Raw genomic sequence first — 16,684 nt, 5'->3', positions numbered from 1 at the left:
ACAACCAACTACAAGAGCACTAAAGAAAGGATTTATTTCCAATAAATTATTGACGAGATACTACAAATTAGTAGGACACAAATACCCAGATCATATATGTTCAAAATGCAGCGGAGAAGATAACCATGTACCAGAAGTACAACTGGAATGAAGATATCAGCAAGAAGACAAATAAGGAAGACAACTATTGAAAACAAATAATGTAAAAAAGTCAAAAAGTAAATAGTACGAGTCATATTCATGAACAGTAAAGGTCATTCATGAATAGTAAGAGTCATGTAAAAAAGTCGTAAAGTAAATAGTACGAGTCATATTCATGAACAGTAAAGATCGTTCATGAAGAGTCATTTGTAAACAGTAAGAGTCGTTTCAATTTTCTATATATAGTTTGTAAATCCGAAGATAAGAGGACACACCCTCACCTTCTCTCTCTTATAAAAAATATCTGAGTTATTTACAAGTCTCTTAAACAACTATGGAACATTCAAACGAGTTACAAGATCAGGTAAGTTTATTCACAATCATGTCTAACTAAACTTTTATATTCCTAATAATCTCTTGAATATCTTAACTGTTTATCATGTTATAGTACTGTTATGAAGAACATCTTGAGAAAGTTTGCCATGTCTAATAATGCTGAGAGTAGTTAAGCCCAGACTATGCCATCCTAAGGTCGAAACCGGTAGGCATGGAAGCCGTTTAGGGGAGTAGACGGAGTTGAGGCGCTGTTAGGGTAAATGATTGAAGCAAGAAAAACATGGTAGTGACCAGAAAAGATTGTTCAGTATAACGTATTAAAACATGATGAACTCTATAATAAACAAAGATGTTAAAGGGAATATGTTTAGTAAACACATGATAAGAATAATAAGGAAAAATATTAATATCTTATGAACAACCCCACTTATTTACTAGATAACAATAATGATTACAAAACACTCATGTTATATACCTTGAACCAACTTAATAACGACATTAGGAGAAAAATTTATGATATTTTAATTTCTTTTGAAATAATTAACATAATGGAACAAGGCTATACAGAACTAATTTTATCAGAATAAATAGATATCTTAGATTTATATGAACTAGACTTATATTCAGATTAATGATCAACTACAAATATATCATGTTGGCTTCTTCTTCAAATTTTGGATGTAGAATACATCCGGTGCATTCTTTGTATTGAATCGGAACCTATCCATGAAATCCGATGCCATACCTACCCAGCTTGTCCATTTCTTGGGGTCCTGACTGATGTACCAGGATAAAGCATCCCCCTTCGGACTTCTCATGAAGAGTTTCATATGTATTTTCTCATTCCTTCTGGCTCCGACCAGCTTATCACAATATGTCCTCAAATGGGCTCTGGGATCTCCCGTGCCATCGAACATTTCGAACTTGGGAGGTTTTTGCCCCTCCAGAAGTTCAACATCGGGCTGAATGTAGAGGTCCTCATAATTCAGCCCCTCTATACCTTTGTTTCCTTCCATTCCCTGGACTCGGCTAGTCAACTTCTTGAGTTCTGCTGCCAAGTTTCTGATAAGAGAGTCCTTGTCATCAGACTCAGGTGCACTTGAGATTGGTTGAGTGTAGTGGGGTACGATATCTACGTAGATGGGAGTGTTGTAGAGGTGGTTGTTTGTGGTGTTCAGTGGTTCAGGAATGAGTAGTGGAGTATTGTTTGGAGCGTGTCATGTGTTGCAGTGTTGAGCATGAGTGGGTTGCATCTGTGGTTGTGGGGTTTTCTATGGAGTTGCGGGATTTTGAGCATTTGGAAAGTTGACATCAGGAGTGGTGGGAGAGAATGATAAATTTGCCAAGTTTCGAACTTGGTCCAGTTCTTCGAACTTGGGAGAGAATGATAAAGTTAGGCAGCAGTTTTCTTAGAAATCGGGGTACCCTGAGGAATCTCAATTCTTTCAATTTCCTTTATGGAACTTGAATCTCCCATTCTACCTTTGTTCTTGTTCCGGATAGGAGTCGGAGGAGGATGAGACGGAGGGCCCTTGGATCTTGTACTGTAAGATGATGGTGCCAGAATGCATGATCTAACCTTTGGGGAGGGGAATAATCAAAGAAAAGAAAAACAAAAAAGGTAACAAGTTAGTGCGGATTATGAAGAAAACATGTTCCAATATTTAAACATATTGTGCAAGAATATAAATCGTGTCCTATTTTGGGTGCCTCGTTGTGCCCGAGGTAGGCCTAGAGACAAGTTAATTTGGAGAACTTATAATGCTAAATGCCCCATTTTATTGACAAAAATAAGACGAATCCCAAAACGACACTAAAATAGCGGAAAAGAAAAATGTCACTAATAGCCATTGGCCTTATTACATTAAAAGCGAAAAGAAAGACTCCTAACTACTTGGTCCCAGAAGGACCTTCTTCAGGTTGAATGTTCTCGTTGATCAAGTCCTCCAGCTCGCGCAAATTTTACAGTAAAAATGCTATCGCCAGACGTTCTCCTTTGCCTTCCTCAGCATTTTGATAGTCGATGACTCTTTTCCTCACTTTCCCTTCCAATTCCAGCAAGCTATACTCCAGGTATTCTAGCTTCTCACTAGCCTTGGTGACTCTCTCTTTCCATTCATTGATTTGGTTGCTCGATGGGAGGTTTCTCTACCAAGTCTGCAAGAGTGAAGGTATGTTTACCATACCGAAGTCAGGAACTTTGTCATTCATTTTCTGCAAAACAAAAGGGTTAATACCTCACACCCACCGTACTCGACTATTTAATACCAATAATCAGCATAAAAAACATTTAGTTCTCCAAATAAATGTATAGAACATATAGGTGTCTGTTTAGGTTTCAGGGAAACCCGATGGACTTTGGACAAGGTTATCTTAATGAGTCATTATGAGGAAAACATAACTGACTCGGCTAGGTTTTACCATAATGCATGCACAGTTAAATAGAGTAAGGTTTCTATTGGGGAATTAGACAGGTACCCTTGAGCGGACAACTCAAGAGGGAAAGGCATGGAACCGTAGACCGCACCGCTGATCGACTGGTTTTACGGCAAATACGCCTTTGCCAACTTTAAAGGGTGATAATATTGGAAGAGTGCAACCACTCATTATAAGCGTCGCTATGGTATTTGTTTGGCACGAGTGGCATATGGTATTGAAAATGCAGCTTACAAGAATGAAACAAATTGACATGTATTTCCACGTTCATAAGATGAATGATTACAATAATTGCGGTAATCACAACAGTATTGAAATAAAGCAGTAAAGGAAAGCAGTTAATGGAAAGAAAAGACATGAAGAGCCAAGTCAGTTTCGTAGTGAAAGAATAAAAGACTGTAAATAAAGCAATTAATGAGATAGCAAAGTCACAAGCAACATGCAATGGTAAAAGCCTAAAGAAGTTCCTCAGCAGAGTCGCCATGTTGTCGACGCCCCATTTTTCTATGGGTCGAAATCGGGTATACGACATTGGGAGGACAACTCTATTCCATTTCGAGAATAGGGTTTTGGAATTTTGAAGAGTCGCCACCTAATGATTATAGTGCATTAGGACATTTTAAGAAAGGTTTGAGTTGAAAAAACCAGAGTTCAGGTAAGGGCTAGAAATTATCTTGAGGGGAAGGTGTTAGGCAGCCCTCAAGATCGACTAGTGTGGTCCCGACCATGTTACAATTGTGACTTTACAAGTAAACAATCAAGGCTCAAATAAGGACTTGCATACAACATTGCAATTAGGTTGAAAATTTTTGAAGGTAAGTAGAGAGGACATAAATTTATGAAAAAAAAAAGATTTGAATGGTTTCACGAGAAGAGATGAAAGCTAATAAGGGGAGGGGGTCCTAGGTTTACGATTAATATGGATCACTTCAATGCAATACACAACAATCACTCCTCAAAAAAGAGGGGTCGCACGTGATATTAGCGCATCGGTCATCATCTCTATATCTACCCTTCCCACCCCATTAAGGTATTAAAGCGCGGAATAGTATCGTTACTTATTGCATGCTATTACCCGTCCCAATCCTATCAGTCCCGGAGGAATATGGGACTACTAATCCTAAAGGGGAGGGAGCTGGGGCTTTTGCAGTTTTTTTTAAAATAGATAAAATTCAAAGGCGACATTCAAAACATATACAAAAAGTATTGGGAAAGCAAGTAAGCAAATATGGCTCAAATAAACCTCCTTAAATCAGAGAAAATCATATAGTTTAGCATGTCTTACACGTACTGATAAGGTCTGAATTAAACATAAATATTAAGGCAGGCTGATTTATCACATATTTTCAGATAAGAAGTCCGAATTAGGCCTGCCTGCTGGTTGTAATTATCAAAGACTGATGCAATTATAGTTTTTACCCTAAAGCTTGCCTAAGTGTTAAACAGAACCTACAGGCATGATATATATTAGTTTCAGAAATAAAGAAGTAAACTGATTGCAGAAAAAAGAATTGTCAATTACAAGGACATAAGATCTGCAGGCGCTAAAAATTATTGCTACTGATTTTAGGCTTATAAGTGAGTTGACGATTCAGGTTTGGTTGACAGCTTTTATAGGCATGCTTTCTAGGCGGTACTGATTTTATGCGCTGTTATTGTCATGCAGAAATCCTATAGGCAGGTCATCTATATGCAGTTAGTTATTTAAATCTTATAAACAGGCTTGCCTAGTGATAGATGCATATGCAAAATGCAGGAAGTCCTATAGGAATATTACCTATATGATATGCAGAATTTCAAAAACGACTTATAGACATGGTATCTATATGAAGTGCAGAAAAACCTATGAACATGGTATCTACATGAAATGCAGAATTTTAGAAGTATACGAATTCCCTATGAACATGGTATCTACATGGGATGCAAAATTTCAGAAGTATAGTAATTCCCTATGAACATGGTATCTACATGAGATGCAGAATTTCAGAAGTATAGTAATTCCCTATGAACTTGGTATCTACCCCTTTGCATGCAGGACTGACCCTCCTTTTTTCACTAACACCCCAGCAGTTTATTACAAGATAATTACAGACCAGAATGAATAAGAAAAAGATAAGAAATATATCAGAAATAAAAGATTCCAACCAAGGAGAGCCTAGTTCAGACCCCAGGTCTGAAATATGAAATAAACCAACTTCCAAAGATCAGATTTCCAAAGCCTTTCTCTTATCTGGGATGTGTCAAAGTTCCAAGGAGCTTTAAGAACTCCAGGCAATGCTTACACCCCAAAATGTCATTGTAGAATCAAATTATAGTGCCGTGTGGAAGGGCCAGCCTCCAAATGTCCAAGCTCAGAGGTAACTCAAAGTCCCAAGGGAATGCTCATAGGAGGGGGGGGCAGAAATTAGAGGCTAGGAGTAAGTGAAAGTGCAATAGAGGGGATTTAGGGCAAGTCCAGCGTAAACTGGTGGTCATACCCAAGAATAAGGAGTACTGGCACACCCTAACCAGTCTACTAGGCCACATTTTCGGAGTTAAGATCCATTGAGGATTAGGTTCAGACCTGAGCAGCAATTTGGATACTGCCATGCCATAAACCTTAACTCAAACACATAGAAGGGAGTAGGGGTATGGGGAATTCACAACAAACAGCAGATGCAAATAGAGAGTAGCATATTTAATACAGAACATGAACAGGAAAGTAGCCAAGAGTGTAGCAACTGTAAAGTAAACACATAAGATAATGCTGGAATCAAAATTAGGACATACCAGTTTCAGGGAAACAAATAAGTGAAAGCAGAAGTCTTATAAGCCAAATTGTAAGTAAGCAGTACAAAAGATCTCAGAAGAGAGTAGAGAATTGAAAGAGTATTGTAATTGAGTGTGTGTGTGTAAGAGTATGCAATTCAAAGTGTGTTCAAGTGTAGAAGGGTAGTCCCCTTTTATAGTGCAGAAAACAAGTAAGAAAAGGTAAGGGAAATAGTTTGCAATCAATCACATAAAGTCTCCCTTTGGTTAAGGGATTCTGATTTCGAACGGGCATAAGACAATTAAGGAAAGAATTTGATTAAAACCTTTTCCAAAGTAACATAATAAGGGTAAATACACAGGGTTTATTTAAGGCAAAAGTCCAATGGTACATGGTTTGTGAAAAATAAGGAAAGGGAATCAATCAAACAGCCAGTAAAATCATAGCTGCAAGCTTTGTTCGAATGAACCAAGTCAGAAAAAGGGTAAAGAAAGGTTCAATTAGGGAAAATCAGTAACAATCAAGTAAACACCATTAAAGGAATTCGGAATCAATTAGTAGTTGGCAAAACCTTTTGAAAGAAGAGTTCTCATATATAAAGCACACAAATATGTGAATCAAGAAGAGATTGTCAAATTATTTAGAAAAGAGTTTAATCTAAGAGAAGTTCAGAATCATAAGCAAAAAGATACAGGTTCAATTTGCAAACTCATAGTGAGTCTGAGAGTTCAGGGTCCCAAAGTGGAGCCTTAACTCGAACACAAAAATCAAAATCGTCAAAGGAAACCCCCCAAATCCTAGGGTTTCAAAATTAAATCAGACATGGAAGTGAGAGAGCAAGTCATTTGTTTTAGAGTCTCAACAAAACAGATATGATAGCATGTTTGAATGACAAAGGAAGAAAAATCATGAAGAACATATTTGAGAAAACTTGGAAGCTAAACAAGTTCAGAAGAAGGAGATAATACAAACGTGAACACAAGTAGATGAAGCATTTAAGAACATGAACAAAGTCGAGTAAACAAGATCAAATAACTTAACGGTAAATACACATGGTAAAAGAGTAAAGAAAACTAAGCAAGGATTAACATGCATAGCAGAAAAAGAAAAGGTAGAAGACAGTACATGCGTAATAAAGAGTAATCATACCAGCAGGTTATGGACAAACACACATAAAGTAAAGAAGAAGAAAAATCAGAAAGATGTTTCCCAAAATATCCTTTCAGAAACCCTAAAATCGAAGAGAAACGATTTTGAAAAGAAACTTTTGGGGAAAACACTTTAGATGGCAAGAAAAGCATAGATACAGTATAGATCTAAGCAAATAACGGTGAAAGGACATTGAATAGCTTAGGGTTTTGGAGTAACCTTAGAAATGAGAAAGGCTTGGAGACAGGTCCGATCTTGAGTCGGAGAGGTCAAGAATAAGGCTCCTGAATCTTGAATATGTCGGAGCATGGACGGAGGAGCCATGAAATCAAAAGTCTGAGAAGATCGAAGAGGGAATCGTCGAGGTCAGGCCTCGAAGCTTCGAACAACCCTGGCTTACTGGTGAAGATAGGTGAGTACCAACTATCCATGGCCTGAGAAGCCATGGATTCCGGTGACCGGTGGTTGAAAAGGGGGTAGGAGGAGGCTAGGGTTTTGGAGAGTTTTTTAGAGGATTTGAGAGGGTTTGGGATTCAAAGGCGGCGATCCAGGTGAGAATGAGGGATTAGGGTAGTCACATGTGTTTAATTATGGTAGGGCGAATAGTGGCCGTTGATCCGAATGATCAACGGCCTAGATTTAAGAAGGTAGATGGGGAACTGGGTTGGGTCGTTTGAGTTGGGTTAGGGGTTGCGTCAAAAGGAATTGGGCTAGTTCGAATTTGAGTTTGAAATTGGGTCAATTTTAGGCTAAAATCTAAATGTAATGGGGCTACAATTGAAAGGAACTGAGGCCAAAATTTAAATAGCCAGTTTTCCCTTTTTATTTTATAAAAATAGTAAAAAATGATTTTGAAAGCAAATTAAAAGCACTGGATCCGTTAATAGTATATAAATATTAATTTAAAAATATTGGAACCAGTTTCATAATTATAAAATGCTATTAAATCTTAAAGCAGGCTAAAATTGCAATTATATGCAATTTAGCTTTTAAAATACCAAATTAATTTGTAAAAATATATGAAAAGTAACCTACCTATATTTTGGTATAAATATGAAAATAAAATAAGTTATTCACCAAAGTGATAATTTTGGGAATAATTATTGAGCAATAAATCAATTTAAAAATCTTTTAAAAAATTGAAAAAAAATACTAAAACACTTGGGCATACTTATATATGTATGTATATGATATTTGAAAGAATTTGCATGTAAAAGAAATACATAAGGAAAAATTAGATATTAACAATCACAATGGGTATCCGCGCTCACTAGGGGTGTGCAGACTCCTGGAGGGGCCCCTTACGGCCCAAGTGCAATAACAAGCCATCTCGTGACATCAAAACTAGGCCCTCGGCCTCATAGCAATCAAGCCACCTCGTGGAGTACATATCTCAGGCCCTCGACCTCAAATCAATATCAGTATTTCCTCACAACATAAGCCATCTGCCCTACTCAGTCAAAAATCTTCTCAAGCCCCTCGGGCAATAGTAAGACAGTGTTTCTCAGCCCAAACAACATTTAAAATAACATTTAAGTCTTAAAACTGAGTGAACATGGCTGAGTATGAAAATAGTGGAACAATAATATGATTGAGTTCAAGTATAAAGTCAAAACAGTGAGGAAAATATCAATAAAAAGCCCTGGAAGGTTCAAATAGTTGCCACTAGGCCCAAATATGGCATTCAACCCAAATAATAATGATAGACAATAGTTTTCAATCAAATACGCGGTAAAATCATCAATCGGGACGGACCTAGTCACAATCCCCAACAGTGCACGACCCACGCTCGTCATCAAGCGTGTGCCCCACCTCAAATAGCACTACGATGTGCAATCCCGGGTTTCAAACCCTCAGAACATCATTTACAATCATTACTCACCTTGAACTGGTCAAATATCTAGCTCACGATGCCTTTGCCCCTCGAATCGGCTTCCACTCACGTCGAATCTATCCAAAATCAGAACGAGTACATCAAAATTTGCCAAGGGAACGAAGCCCAAGGAAAAACAAACAATAAAGGGCACAAATCCCAAAATTACCAAAACCTGACCCCCGGGCCCACATCTCCAAATTCGATAATTTTCACATCAACAGAATCCTTATCCTCCCACGAGTCAATACATATCAAGAACACTAAAATCAGAGTCCAAATGACCCCTCAAATCCCCATTAAAAGTCCTCTTAAACGGAAGCCCTAATCCCCAATTTGTCTTCCTTAATATCCACTAAAACCATGATTAACCAATGGAAAAATGATTTTAAACCCATGTAATTAAGCTTAGGGAACTTACCCAACTGATATCCTTTGATTCCTCTTGAAATCTTGTGCCTTAGCCTCTTTCTCGTTTTCAAAAATGATAAACTTAGCGAAATTTTACGAAGAAGACAATTTATACCTGCTCCCCAGACCTTTTTGCATCTGCGGTCCCATACCTATTTCTGTGGTACCACATTTGTGGTTATTCCTCCGCTTCTGCTGAAATCGCTTAAGTTACCATCCATCCGCATCTACGGTTCCTTGCCCGCATCTGCGACATCGCAGATGCAGTTCTCCTAGCCGCTTCTGTAGTCCCAGTCAAACATACCTCTGGTCGCTTCTGCTGCCCCTATCTGCATATGCGGTGCCGCACATGCGGCCCCCAAATCCGCAGGTGCGAAAATACCAGAAACAACAATTCTGTAGTTGCAACAACAATCCAAACTTCCCGTTAACCATCCGAAATCACCCCGAGGCCCCCGGGACCTCAACCAAAAGCACAAACATATCCTAATACCTTAGTCAAACTTGATCCAATCATCAAAATACCTCAAACAACATCAAATCCTCCAAAACACATAGAATTCAAGCCAAAGTTCCTAAAATCTTCCAAATTCTGCTTTTGATCAAAAACCCAACCAAACCACGTCCGAATGACCTGAAATTTTGCACACACATCCCAAATAATCCAACAGAACTACTTCATCTCTCGAAATTCCATTCTGACCCATATATCAAAACCTCGCCTATCAACCGAAAATGACCAAAATATCAACTTCGTCAGTTCAAGCCTAAATCAACTTCGAACCTCCAAAACCCATTCCGATCACACTCCTAAGTCGTAAATCCCCTCCCGAAGCTAGCCGAAACACCAGAACTCACATCCGAGCCCTCTAATACATAAGTCAACGTCCAGTTGACTTTTCCAACTTAAACTTCCTTAAAAGAGACTAAGTGTCTCAAACCCTACCAAGATCATTCCGTATTCGATCTAACCAATCCGATACCACAAAACATGGATAACGAAGTATAAAGAAGCAAAAATAGGGAAAACGAAGTTGTAACTCATTAGATGACTGGTCGGGTCGTCACATATCCTTAATTTGGTATTGTGGTGTTGTTTAATGCTTTTATTGGATTTATGATTACTTCCTTGTATTATTGTTCTTTCTAATGAGATGGTGTTTAGTTATACATTTTAGTACCATTCAACGGTACTAACATCCCTTTTGCTGGTGGTGCTACGTGTTAAATGGATGTAGGTGGTTCTATAACGAGCAGTGCTGACCAACGTTAGCAGTACATCATCCTATTCCAATAATGTTGGTGAGCCCCATTTCATTTCGGGGTTATGCATCTTTTCCTGTATTTTACAATGTTTTGAGGTACTATCGTGGCCTTGTAGCCGGCGTTGTCATGACTCTTTTTTGTATCTTTAGAGGCTTCATAGACATTATGTGGGTTTTATATGGGTATTAGAAAGGTCAACAAATTATGTTGTGTTTTGGACTCTCATTCCACTAGAGTCGTAATGTGTATGTATTTTGGAAACTTAACAATGATGTAACTAATGAAATGGCTTAGTGATGTACATGTATGATCTCCTATTGTCTAATTAATGAAAGAATGTCTTCCCTTGATCGTAAGTGAGGTGGGTAGAAAGTGCCTAACAGGCTTGCTCGGTCGGGTTCACTCGGTTAAGCGCATGTCGCGCCTCCCGAGATTGGGGCATGACAAACTTGGTATTAGAACCTAAGGTTTTAAACTTTCATAGGATGTCTCGGAGCCGTGTCTAGTAGAGTGTTTCTAACTCATGCGGTAAAACAAATAGTGAGACTGTTTCTCCTTTAACTCGTACATTGCTCTAAGTTTCAGTACATGGCACCTAAGAAGAGAGCAAGAGCTGGACAAGGAGCCAACGATGCCCTAGGAGTGGCAGTCGATTCTGTAATTGATGATGCAGGTGAGAACCCGAGGGGTTAGGAAATTTACCCGACTACTATATTGTCTGATTCCACTACACCAGTTACTACATCTGCTGAGGGTACTACGATCCTCAAACTAACGTTCCAGTTCCACCTCTAGCCCCAGCTTTTGGGCCTAGTGTTACTAATGAGGACTTTAGGGGAGCCATACAAATGTTGGCTTAGATAGTGGCTTCCCAGGCCCAAAGATCAAATGTTGCACCCAGCACTTCTAGCTAGCAAGGGGATTCTGGCAGTTCTAGGGTAAACAGAGTTCTTCCGCTAGATCCTGTGTTCACGGGTGCTAATCCCGAGGAGGACCCCCAGGATTTAATCATGAGATGCACAAGACTCTAAGAGTTATGCGTGCAACTAAGACAGAGGGAGTGGAGTTGGCTGCCTACCATCTGAAAGGGGTGGCCTATTTGTGGTTTAAGTTGTGGGAGGACTCCAGTGAGGAGGGGAGCCCTCCAATAAGGTGGAATGAGTTTGCTGGCGCTTTTATGGATCATTTCTTGCCTTCTGAGACAAAGGCAACCCGTGCAACTGAGTTTGGGAATCTAACGCAAGGGAGCAAGAGTGTGTAGTAGTACCACATGGAGTTCGCATGCCTATCCAAGTATGCTATTCATATATTACCCACTATGGAGGTCAGGGTGCGTAGGATTGTTTAAGGGGCCTTAGTTCTTTGGTTATTAATAAGTCTTCTACAACTACCCTAAATTCTGATATGAACTATGGGAAGATGGTAGCATTTGCTTAGGCTACAGAGAACCATAAATTGAAGAACAGTATGGAGGGCAAGGGTAGCAGCAAGGCCCGATCTACGGACAACTTCGGGGATTCATTTGGTGTGGGAATATCAGCTTTCAGGGGAGGATCATCAAGGCCATCCCAGTCTGTTGCTCAGTCTTCAGCCAGTGCACAACCATCAGTGCCTACCCAGCAGCAGCAGTGGAGTCGTTTCAGGCCTAGTCAGGGCAATAGGGGACCCCACCAGCAAGGTCGGTCAGGAGGGAGATCCCAACAGCAAATGAGGCCTCCATGCCCAGGTGTGGGAAAATGCACTTAGGGATTTGTTACATGGACTTACCCATATGTTATAGATGTGGTTTGAGGGGTCATATTGAGAGAGAGTTCCATTTATCCAAATGTTGTCACAGGTATATTGTCTTTCCAAACTCATAATGTGTATGCTCCTATTGATCCCGGTTCCTCATTGTCCTATGTTACCCCATATGTTGCTATGAAATTTGGGATAGAACAAGAACATCTTCATGAGCTGTTCTTTGTATCTACTCCGGTTGGTGAGTCTATTATGGTCGCACGAGTTTAAAGAAATTATGTTGTCACAATATATGGTCGGGATACCATGACCGACCTTATTAAATTGGGGATAGCCAATTTTTATGTAATAATGGGGATGGATTAGCTTTATTCATGTTTTGCCAAACTAGAACTATGAGGCTTAAATTCCCAAATGAGCTAGTGGTTGAATGGAAGGGGATAATGTGGTGCCAAAGGGAAGGTTATTTCATACCTTAAGGCCACGAAAATGGTTAACAAAGGATATATTTACCATTTGGTCCGGGTTAAGGACACCGATGTTGAGGCACCCACACTGGAGTGTGTGCCAGTTGTTAATGAATTTCCAGATATCTTTTTGGATGAGCTCCCTAGGATTCCACCAGATAGGGAGATTGATTTTGGGATTGATGTGATGCCAGACACGCAACCTACATCTTTCCACCTTATAGAATGTCACCAGCAAAATTGAAAGAGCTAAAGGAACAATTGAAGGATTTGTTAGAGAAGGGTTTCATCTGACGGAGTGTGTCGCCTTGGGCATACCGGTTCTCTTTGTAAGAAAGAAAGATGGATTGCTACGGATGTTTATTGACTACCAACAACTCAACAAGGTCACAATCAAAAATAAGTACCTACTACCAAGAATAGATGATTTGTTTGATCAATTGCAGGGTGCTAGGTACTTCTCCAAAATTGATTTATGCTCAGGGTATCATCAATTGAAGATAGGGGAGTACGATATTCTGAAAACAACTTTCAGGACCCGGTATGGGCACTTTAAATTTCTGGTAATGTTTTTTGGGTTAACAAATGCCCCGACGGCTTTTATGGATTTTATAAATCGAGTCTTCAAGCCTTTTCTTGACTCCTTTGTGATAGTGTTTATTGACAATATTCTTGTGTATTCTCGAAGTCGGGAAGACCATGCCGATAATCTTAGAGTAGTTCTGTAGACTCTTCAACAACATTAATTGTATGCAAAATTTTCAAAATGTGAACTTTGGCTTGAATCTATTACATTCTTGGATCATGTCGTCTCTAGAGAAGGAATTATTGTTGATCCTCAAAAGATTTCGGTTGTGAAGAATTGGCCTGGACCCACAACTCCAATAGAGATTTGCAGTTTCTTGGGTTTGCCCGGGATTATAGGATGTTTGTGGAGGGCTTCTCTACTCTTGTCTCTCCATTGACTAAATTGACACAGAAAGAGGTTAAGTTCCAATGGTCCGATGCTTATAAAAGGAGCTTCCAGGAGTTGAAATCAAGGTTTACTATGACGCCGGTATTAACCCTGCCAGAGGGTACTGATGGGTTTGTGGTACATTACGATGCTTCAAAAATTAGGCTTGGGTGTCTATTAATGCAACATGGCAAGGTTATAGCTTATGCTTCTAGGCAACTTAAGAATCATGAAAAGAATTATCTAACCCATGACTTAGAACTTACGGCGGTGTTACTTTCATTACAGATTTGTATCATTATTTGTATGGGGTCCATGTGGATGTATTCACGGACCATAAGAGCCTTAAATAAATTTTCAAATAGAAGGAATTGAATTTAAGGCATAGAAGATGACTTGAGTTGCTCAAGGATGACGATATTGATATCTATATCACCTGGGAAAAGCCAATGTGGTGGCGGATGCTCTTAGCCAAAAATCTATGGGGAGATTAGCTCACTTGGAGGTATGTCATAGGACATTGGCCAGGGAGGTGCTCCGGTTAGCTAATTTCGGGTTTCGTCTAGCGGACTCTAATGAAGGAGGGGTAATTGTGCAGAATAGGGCTAAATCAATGCTTGTGGCGGAAGTCAAGAAAATGTAATACGATGATCCAATTTTGGAACATTTGAAGGAGGGAATTCATAAGCACAAAACTATGGCTTTTTCTCTTGGCATGAATGATGGTACACTACAATACATTGGGCGACTATGTGTTCCAAATGTAGATGGTCTCTGGGAAAGAATCATGGCTGAAGATCACGCTTTTAGGTATTCTATACAACCAGGTTCTATGAAAATGTACCACGATCTTAAGGAAGTCTATTGGTGGAATGACATGAAGAGGAATGTGGCGAACTTTGTGGGAAAATGTCCAAATTGTCGGCAAATGAAAACTAATCATCAAAGGCCTGGTGGATTGGCAAAAAATATAAAAATTCCAATGTGGAAGTGGGAAATGATTAATATGGACTTTGTGGTAGGACTCCCGCTCACTCTGTGCAAGTTTGATTCAATTTGGGTAATCGTGGACTGACTGACAAAATCAACACACTTCTTGCCAATCAAAATCTACCGACACAGTGAAATAGTATGCTCAGTTGTATATTAAGGAAATAGTCAGGTTGCATGGTACTCCAATCTCTATCATTTCGGATTGAGGAGAACAGTTCACAACTAACTTTTGGAAGAAATTTCAGAAAGGTTTGGGTACGCAGGTGAATCTTAGTACAACCTTTCATCCATAGTCTGACGGGCAGGCAGAAGGGAGTATTCATATATTTGAGGATAAGTTGCGTTCTTGCATACTTGACTTCTAAGGTGGCTAGGATGACCATTTACCACTCATTGAATTTTCTTACAACAACAGCTATCATGCTAGTATTCAGATGGCCCCGTTCGAGGTGTTATATGGTAGGAGATGTAGATATCACATTGGGTGTTTCAAGATTGGGGAAGCTGAGTTGATAGAACCAGACCTCATGCATCAAGCTATGAAAAAGGTTAAGACCATTAGTGAGCAGTTAAAGACTACTCAGAGTCGTCAAAAGTCCTACTCGGATGTTCGTCGTAGAGATTAGGAATACAAAGAAGATGATTGGGTATTCTTGAAGGTTTCCCCCCATGAAGCGTATAATGCTATTTTGAAAGAAAGGGAAATTGAGTCTGAGATATTTTAGGTCATATAGAATTATTGAAAGGATTGGTCAGGTGTCGTAAAAGATTGAGCTACCACCGGAGATGTCATTAGTGCACCCGGTATTTCATGTGTCCATGTTGAAGAAAGTAATCAGGGATCCGTCGCTTATTGTGCCAGTTGAGACTATCGAGGTTAATGAAGAACTGTCATACGAAAAGAATTCCAGTTGCCTTTCTTGATAGGCAAGTTCGAAAGATAAAGAATAAAGAAATCACATCCGTAAAAGTGCTATGGCGAAACCAGCAGGTTGAAGAGGCTACTTGGGAGGCCAAGGAAGAAATTAAAAAGAAGTACCCTCGTTTGTTTGCGTAGTTATGTAATAATTTGTATGAAGTTACTTCCTATGAATTCTATACCACTTGTTCAGTTGATGTAAAAGTGTTCCTTTTTGGTTATATGTTGCTTATGAGGCCGTGGTTGGTATTGTTATGAGTTATATTACGTCAGTGAATTATATATATGTTGTTAGGATGTGTTTCTGGGGTTCTATGATAGGTAGATAGGCCCAGTTAAAAAGGAAACTCTTGCGAAATTTTCGGAAATTTTGGGGGCTTGTTGGTGTGTAATGTGGTAGTTGAAATGCACCAAATGCTAGTGATGAACACTATTCCTCATTCAAGGACGAATGATCCTAAGCAGGGGAGGATGTAAAGCCCGTGAATTTCCATAGCTAAATCGAGCAATTTCGATCTTAGGAATACAATTTAATGTAGACCCGAACTACACGAGAAATTACTGGAGTGCATAAAGCTATTTGGATACTTGGGGATAATTATTTCATTAATCTTGAGTGTTGTAAAGATAGGGACCACTTGGATTCTAATTTAAAAGCAATAAAATTAAAGAAAATATAGTCAGCTATCTCCCCATAGCACAACTATAGTACAAGAGGGAAGCTAAGAATTTTAGCAAAGCAGTGAGCTAAAGCTTTATATCACAGGGATAACACCAATTGAAAATTTTTGTACCTGATTTTAGCAAACCAATAAGCTAAAGCCTTATAGCACAGGGATAGCACCAGTTTAAAAATACTGCACCTGGGCCTATTAATACCTGAATGGGGAGAGAGAAAAATAAACGAATTTCAGGACTAGGGGTTTTCTCTCCATCACCCATCCGGCCAAGGCTTCCAATACACAATAAAGGTGAGTTTTTAAGTGTGTTTTTATGATGATTTCACTTATCAATCACTAGTTACAACAAGGTTTTGATTAGATTTCATAGAATTTCTTCAAAATCTCAAGAACACTCCAAAAGTTGACTTTGAAGATTTGGTCTACAAGAGGTAATCTTCCACCCTTAAACCTACATGGTGGATTGTTAGTGAATATATAAGCAAGAAATAAGTACTATCACTTATGAGATGGTGATTCGAAGCCATAAATAATTAAACTATATTATTGGGTGTTGTAGAGATTTTGTA

This window comes from Nicotiana sylvestris, chromosome 12 (assembly GCF_000393655.2).
Source record: "Nicotiana sylvestris chromosome 12, ASM39365v2, whole genome shotgun sequence".
Classification (NCBI taxonomy): domain Eukaryota; kingdom Viridiplantae; phylum Streptophyta; class Magnoliopsida; order Solanales; family Solanaceae; genus Nicotiana; species Nicotiana sylvestris.
This window is presented reverse-complemented; position numbering follows the sequence as displayed.